Source organism: Oryx dammah, unplaced genomic scaffold, assembly GCF_014754425.2.
Source record: "Oryx dammah isolate SB20612 unplaced genomic scaffold, SCBI_Odam_1.1 HiC_scaffold_2, whole genome shotgun sequence".
NCBI lineage: Eukaryota > Metazoa > Chordata > Mammalia > Artiodactyla > Bovidae > Oryx > Oryx dammah.
In genome coordinates this window covers 97640454-97649016 of record NW_024070186.1, presented here as the reverse complement: position 1 = coordinate 97649016, position 8563 = coordinate 97640454, and the positions used below count along the sequence as shown (strand labels likewise).

Below are 8563 nucleotides of genomic sequence, written 5' to 3'. Positions count from 1 at the left end.
ACACTCCCTACCAGGTCGCCTCTGAATCCTGAATTCATTATTCTTTCTGCCCTTCACATCTCTACAGACGTGTTGAGAATGCCAAAATTTCTGATCCTATAAAACCATGTCATCAGTTTTCTGTGAACTTGGACTTACTACCTGGATTTCTCTGTTCCTTTGAAGGGAAGCATGCTGTCTTGTTTCAGAAAAGTCACTTCTACGTTTCTTCCTTCCACTGGAAAGACAGACTTAGTCTTGGAGTGTATTGTAAAGAATTTTTTTTTTCCTTTTGAAATCACCCAAGTAAAAGAAAGTCTCCTCTTGCTTTCAAGTCATTTATCACTAATGTTCAGAGCAAAATCTGCTTCATGTAGTCATCCACAATGAAGAAGTAACAACTTTCCTAAGACTTGGGGGAGGCTTGTCTGCTCTCAGTTCTTAGGAAATTCCCTCAGGCAGGTATCTCCAATCAGCTGTAATCTACTCATCAGTGATTTTCTTTCAAAAGAAACCACTTGAGGCTGAGCCAGAGGCTTGTCAAGTGCCTTAGTCCTTATGGGGGGGTGGGGAGGAAGGGAAGAAGTGGGGGTGAGGAAGGGGGGGCGATAAGGGAGCTTATGAATCTGCTGCTAAATAACAGGAAACCTCTTCTGGAGGATGACTCCCTGAATACTAGGGGGAGAATGTTATTGCACATAGTTCCTTTTGTTTTGCTTTTGTCATTATTTGCAGTAACTGGGAGATACTTTCAGAATTCTCTGTAAAATAAAGGCCAGTATGTCCTGTCCTAGTTAGCAGTACGTCCTAGTCTAGTTAAAGGGTGGCAGGTGACATTGTACTGGGTCACCAGACACATCCAAGGATGATGACAAACCCTAGCAAAAGTGTGAACATTGAAATGCTGCTGCTGCTGCTGCTAAGTCGCTTCAGTTGTGCCCGACTCTGTGCGACCCCATAGACGGCAGCCCACCAGGCTGCCCCGTCCCTGGGATTCTCCAGGCAAGAACACTGGAGTGGGTTGACATTTCCTTCTCCAACGCATGAAAGTGAAATGTGAAAGCGAAGTCATTTAGTCGTGTCCGACTCTTTGCAACCCCATGGACTGTAGCCTACCAGGCTCCTCCGATCATGGGGTTTTCCAGGCAAGAGTACTGGAGTGGGGTGCCATCGCCTTCTCCAGAACATTGAAATGAGGTGAGCTTAAATATCTGTGATCACATAGTCAATAAAATGTGTAGCATTATGAAAATACCTCAATTATACGTTCACTAAGCAAAGTGAGTTCCATAGCCGTCTTCATTACTTGTGTAATAACCAAGACTGGCAGCAAGACACAGTAGGATGTCAAGTGACTTTATTTTCTTCTCCACTATGGCTTATTACAGGATCCTGAATATTGTTCCCTGTGCTCTACAGTAGTCTTCTGGTTTACCCATTCTATGTACAGCACTTTGCATCTTCTAGTCCCAGACTCCCAAACCATCTCTCCCCTGCCATCCTGTCATTTCCCCCACCCCTTGCATCCCCTGGCAACCACAAGTCTATTTTCTATACCTGTGAGTCTGTGTCTATTTCATAGATAAATTCATTTGTGTCATATTTTAGATTTCACTATAAGTGACATGGTATTTATCTTTTTCTTTCTGATTTACTGTACTTAGTATGATAACATTTAGGTCCATACATACAGCTGCAAATGACTTTATTTCATTCTTCTTTCTGGCTGAGTAATAGCCCACTGTGTATAGGTATTTCCATCTTCTTTATCCATTCTTCTGTCAGTGGACATTTAGGATGCTTCCTTGTCTTGGCTATTGTAAATAGTACTTCTGTGAACATTGTGATGCATGTATGTCTTTGAGTTAGTTTTTTTTCCTCCGGGTATATGCCTAGAAGTGGGATTGCTGATTATATGGAAACTCTATTTTTAGTTTTTTTAAAGAAACTCCATACTGTTCTCCATAGTGGCTGCATCAGTTTACATTCCCACCAACAATGCAGAAGGGCTCCCTCTTGCCCACACCCTCTCCAGCATACATTATTTGTAGACTAATTGATGGCCATGGTGATTTTTATTTGTTTTTCTCTAATAATTAGTGATATTAAACATCTTTTCATGTTTATTAGCCATCTATATGTCTTCTTTGGAGAAATATCTATTTAGGCCTTCTGCCCTTTTTTTGATTGTTTTAAAAGGTTTTTTTTTTAATTGATGGATAATTGCTTTACAGAAATTTGTTGTTTTCTGTCAAACCTCAACATGAATAAAAATATGGAATGCTTCACAAATTTGCATGTCATCCTTGTGCAGGGGCCTGGCTAATCTTCCCTGTATCATTCCAATTTTAGCATATGTGCCACCGAAGAGAGCATTGGGTTTTTGTTGTTGTTGTTGTTATTGAGTTCTATGAGCTGTTTGTATATGTTCGAAATTAAGCCCTTGTTGTTTACATCATTTGCAAATATTTCCTTCTAGTCTGTAGGTTGTCTTTTCGTTTTGTTTATGGTTCCCTTTGCTGTGCAAAAGTTTATAAGCTTGATTAGATTCCATTTGTTTATTTTTGCTTTTGTTTCTATTGCCTAGGTAGACTGACTTAAGAAAGCATTGATACAATTTAAGACATCAAGTGACTTTTAACAGTTATTGACCTTGTGGCTGGAAAATCTAGAAAGTTTAACTTTCAAGTTTGAAGTTAATTCAAAGTGAGGAGGGATAGCTAGTATATTGCAATGTTGGACAGTTCAACTAGGATTCAAAAGGCTGAAATAGAAAGCATTTCTATTTATAACACTATAAAACTGTTTAAAATTTTAAACATGCTCATCACATGTAAAATATCAATTGATCTAAAAGCAAAGGATGGGGAGATCTGACTTGACAAAACTTATGGTCGCAAAGAGTTGGACATGACTGAGTGACTAACACTAGCTTCACACTTCTTCATGGTCTTTGGGGGAAATGATTGTTTGGAGTATAAATTTAAAAAGATCTGGCAGTCTGATTAAAGTAAAGGAAATGTTCACAAAACTTCAAAACTGTGCAACCTTAGGCAGTATAAATAAAAGTCTACAAAACCAGGGAGGGAATATTCCCTTTGTCCCCCAGACAGTCCCTGTAAACTTTGCAGTGTTGCTGTGAAACAGGAGCATAATTTGAGCAGGATGGCCACGTTGTATCTACGAACTAATGCTAACTCTCTCTCTCTCTCATGCTAACTATGCTTCATGATCACCCCGTGAGTTTTGTTTTTTAAATTGGTATGCAATGCGATAAATTTTAATGTAAATTTTACACGCTTTACTGTGATCAAGATAGTCAACATGTTCATCACCCCCAAAGTCTCCTTGTGCCTGTCTGTAATTCTGCCCAGCTATCTTCTCTGTTTCCAACCTTCTTCCCTAGGCGACCACTGCTCTTCTTTCTGTCTATATAAATTAGCTTACTTTGTGAAGGATTTTTATTTAAATAGAATCATACAGTACGTATTCTTTTTTGCCTATCACTTGGCATAGTTATTTTCTATCCTTTCATGGTGTTGTTTGGAGCAATAATTGACTGCTTTTCAATGCTGAGTCTTATTCTGCTGTTTATCCATATCCAGTTTTTGGGATATTAGAAATAAGGCAGCTATGAACATACGTGTACATGTCTTTGTATAGATGTGTGCTTTTCCTTTGGATACATTCCTAGGAGTGGACTGGTTGGATCATGTGATAGGTGTAGGGCAGTGCCACACAAGTACCACCATACCAACGCAGTATGAAAGTTTCAGTTCCTGCTCATCCTTATTGGCAATGTATGTGCATCCTTTTAAATTTTTTAGTTATACTGATAGATATGAAGCAATAGCTCATTGAGGTTTTAAGTTGTGTTTCCCTGATGAATAATGGTGTTGAGCGTATTTTTTAATGCGCTTATTTACCACCTCTATATTTTTGTGTTGGTGAAGTGTCTATTCAAATCTTTTTTCCATTTTGTATTGGACATTTATTTTCTTATTATTTAATTGTGAGAGTTCATTATACATTCTGGATACAAGCTCTTTATCTGATATAAACTTTGCAAATATGTTCTTTCCAGTCTATGTCTGTCTTTTCATTCTTTTAATAGTGTCTTTTGAAGGGTTAGTTTTAATATTTAAAGGATATTCTGATGAAGTCCAATTTATCAACACTTCTTAATGGAGTGTGTTTTGGTTTCTTACATAAGAAATTTTGCCTGACCCAAGGTCACAGAGATATTCTTTTTCTCCCCCTAGAGGTTTCATAGTATTAGGTTTTACATTTAGGTCTATATTATATTTGGGGTTAGTTTTTGTCTATGGCACAAGGCATGGATTGAAGTTCATATTTTTACATAAGGGCTTCCCACATGGCTCAGCGGTAGAGAATCTGTCAATGCAGGATACCCAAGAGACGTGGGTTCAATCCCTGGGTTGGGAAGATTCCCTGGAGTAGGAGATGGCAATACACTCCAATATTCTTGCCTGGAACATTCCATAGACAGAAGAGCCTGGTGGGCTACAGTCCATGAGGTTGAAGAGTCCAACGTGACTGAGCACCTGGGCACACAATGTCTACTTTTTCCACACCTTTGTCTGTTGAGAAGTCTAATCTTTCAACACTGAATTGCCTTTGCTCCTTTGTCAAAAATGAGTGTTCATGTATGTGTAGGTATATTTCTGGCTTCCCTCTATCTTTCCATTGATCTGTTGTCAATTAAAGCTTTCATGATACCAATACTACACAGTCTTTTTCTAAAATTTATTTTAATTGGAGGATAATTACTTTACAATATTGTGGTGGTTTTTGCCATACATAGACATGAATCAACCATGGGTGCATATGTGTCCCCCCATAATGAACACCTCCCTCTTCCCTCCCCAAGTTCAATGCATGAACTTGCACTGGTCATCTATTTTGCATATGGTAATATACATGTTTCAATGCTATTCTCTCAAATCATCCCACCCTTGCCTTCTCCCACAGAGTCCAAAAGTCTGTTCTTTACATCTGTGTCTCTTTTGCTGCCGTGCATATAGGATCATTGTTACCGTCTTTCTAAATTCCGTTTATATGTATTAATATACTGTATTGGTGTTTCTCTTTCTGACTTACTTCTCTCTGCCAAAACTACACACTTTTGATTACTCTAGCTAAATCTGGAAACCAGTCCATCCTATAGGAGATCAGTCCTGAGTGTTCATTGGAAGGACTGATCTTGAAGCTGAAACTCCAATACTTTGGCCACCTGATACGAAGAGCAGACTCATTTGAAAAGACCCTGATGCTGGGAAAGATTGAAGGCAGGAGGAGAAGGGGATGACAGGGAATAAGATGGCTGGATGCATCTCTGACTCGATGGATGTGAGTCTGAGTGAACTCCGGGAGTTGGTTATGGACAGGGAGGCTTGGCGTGCTGCGATTCATGGGGTCGCAAAGAGTCGGACACGACTGAGTGACTGAACTGAACTGAACTGAAATCTTGAAATATGGTGGTGTCAGATGGTGGTGTTCTAGTATTTTTTCTTTGTTTTGGGGTGTTTTCTTTGGTAGATTCTTTTGGATTTTATACATAGATAATGATGTCATTTGAAAATAATAACAGTTTTATTTCTTTCCAATCTGGCTAACTTTTATTTCCCTCTTCCCCTTTGCCTCTCTGTCTCTGTGTCTCTCCTACTGGCTCTCTGTCCTTCTATAAATATATGTATATTTAAAAATTCTTCTTGGGTTTCATTTTTGATAGTTTGTTTTTATTTCAAGTTCACTAATATTTTCTTCTGTGATGTCTAACCTGCCATTAATCTCATTCAATAAAGTTTTCATCTCCCATATTGTAGTTTTCATTATTAGAAATTCAATTTACCTGCTTTTCTTTTGCATATCTCTACTTAATTTTTTGAATATAAAGAATACAGTTGTAATAATGGTTTTAATGCACTCATCTGCCAAATTTAATATCTGTATTAGTCTAGGTCACTTTGACTGATTTTTTTTCCCTGTATGAAGCGTTAATAGCTATTGGAAATAACTCCTGAATAAGATTTTTAAAACTTCTGATTTAACATCTGACTAGCAGGCCTAAAATTAAACAGTCTAAATTATAATATCAGAAGATCCATGAAAAATGTCTATAAAGAGAGTCCTATATATTATGAATTGATTGTTAAGAACCTGAAAGTGGAAAGTATGCCATTGATAAGATGAAGGAGAAAAATCTCTATGAATGAAAAATAGTAAGAACAGTAACTACAGAGAAATGCAATTAGAAATTCAGAGAAAACTAAGTGCATAACATAAAGTCATGTTATAAACAGGAAGTAAATGACATTGCATGATTAGAACAATAGATGGAAATGAAAAGGCAGCAGTTTCTGAAATAATGAGGCAAAATATTAGACAGTTCAGGAAAATGAAGTGAAAATGTTTTGCATTCATGTGTTGTTTCTTTGAGCTTTCCTAATTACTAGATTTAATTTTGTTTCTGGGATGGATTTAGTTTTCCTCTCTTGAAACTAATTTTTCTTCCTTTCAGAGCATCCTGTCCCTATTAATTTCCTCCAAAGTTTCAAACTTTGTTCTTTCTTTTAAATAAAAGAAATAGTTTTGTTCTTGTTGCTTAACCTTCAGTTCAGTCCAGTTCAGTTCATTCGCTCAGTCGTGTCTGACTCTTTGCGACCACATGAATCACAGCGCGCCAGGCCTCCCTGTCCATCACCAACTCCTGGAGTTCACTCAAACTCATGTCCATCGAGTCGATGATGCCATCCAGCCATCTCATCCTCTGTCGTCCCCTTCTCCTCCTGCCCCCAGTCCCTCCCAGCATCAGGGTCTTTTCCAATGAGTCAACTCTTCACATCAGGTGGCCAAAGTATTGGAGTTTCAGCTTTAGCATCAGTCCTTCCAAAGAACACCCAGGACTGATCTCCTTTAGAATGGACTGGTTGGATCTCCTTGCAGTCCAAGGCACTCTCAAGAGTCTTCTCCAACACCACAGTTCAAAAGCATCAATTCTTTGGCGCTCAGCTTTCTTCACAGTCCAACTCTCATATCCATACATGACTACTGGAAAAACCATAGCCTTGACTAGACGGACCTTTGTTGGCAAATTAATGTCTCTGCTTTTGAATATGCTATCTAGGTTGCTCATAACTTTCCTTCCAAGGAGTGAGCGTCTTTTAATTTCATGGCTGCAATCACCATCTGCAGTGATTTTGGGGCCCCCAAAAATAAAGTCAGCCACTGTTTCCACTGTTTCCCATTCTACTTCCCATGAAGTGATGGGACCAGATGCCATGATCTTAGTTTTCTGAATGTTGAGCTTTAAGCCAACTTTTTCACTCTCCACTTTCACTTTCAAGAGGCCCTTTAGCTCCTCTTCACTTTCTGCCATAAGGGTGGTGTCATCTGCATATCTGAGGTTATTGATATTTCTCCCGACAGTCTTGATTCCAGCTTGTGTTTCTTCCAGCCCAGCGTTTCTCATGATGTACTCTGCATATAAGATAAATAAGCAGGGTGACAATATACAGCCTTGATGTACTCCTTTTCCTATTTGGAACCAGTCTGTTGTTCCATGTCCAGTTCTAATTGTTGCTTCCTGACCTGCATACAGGTTTCTCAAGAGGCAGGTCAGGTGGTCTGGTATTCCCATCTCTTGAAGAATTTTCCACAGTTTATTGTGATTGACAGTCAAAGGCTTTGGCATAGTCAATAAAGCAGAAATAGATGTTTTTCTGGAACTCTCTTGCTTTTTCCATGATCCAGCAGACGTGGGCAATTTGATCTCTGGTTCTTCTGCCTTTTCTAAAACCAGCTTGAACATCTGGAATTTCATGGTTCACGTATTGCTGAAGCCTGGCTTGGAGAATTTTGAGCAGTACTTTACTAGCGTGTGAGATGAGTGCAATTGTGTGGTAGTTTGAGCTTTCTTTGGCATTGCCTTTCTTTGGGATTGGAATGAAAACTGACCTTTTCCATTCCTGTGGCCACTGCTGAGTTTTCCAAATTTGCTGGCATATTGAGTGCAGCACTTTCACAGCATCATCTTTCAGGATTTGAAATAGCTCCACTGGAATGCCATCACCTCCACTAGTTTTGTTCATAGTGATGCTTTTTAAGGCCCACTCCACTTCAGATTCCAGGATGTCTGGCTCTAGGTGAGTGATCACACCATCATGATTATCTGGGTCATGAAGATCTTTTTTGTACAGTTCTTTGTGTATTCTTGCCACCTCTTCTTAATATCTTCTGCTTCTGTTAGGTCCCTACCATTTCTGTCCTTTATTGAGCCCATCTTTGCATGAAATGTTCCCTTGGTATCTCTAATTTTCTTGAAGAGATCTCTAGTCTTTCCCATTCTGTTGCTTTCCTCTATTTCTTTGCACTGATCCCTGAGAAAGGCTTTCTTATCTCTCCTTACTATTCTTTGGAACTCTGCATTCAAATGAGTATGTCTTTCCTTTTCTCCTTTGCTTTTTGCTTCTCTTCTTTTCACAGCTATTTGTAAGGCCTCCTTAGACAGCCATTTTGCTTTTTTCATTTCTTTTCCATGGGGATGGTCTTGATCCCTTTCTCA

General features: G+C 38.9%; 1 non-coding gene across 1 annotated transcript; it reads right to left on the bottom strand.

The window, feature by feature from the left end:
• Positions 1-2248: 2248 nt before the first annotated feature.
• LOC120859407 lies at positions 2249-2355 on the bottom strand. Its single transcript, XR_005720076.1, has one exon. It is a non-coding gene; the product is annotated as a U6 spliceosomal RNA (small nuclear RNA).
• Between the last annotated feature and the right edge of the window lie 6208 nt (positions 2356-8563).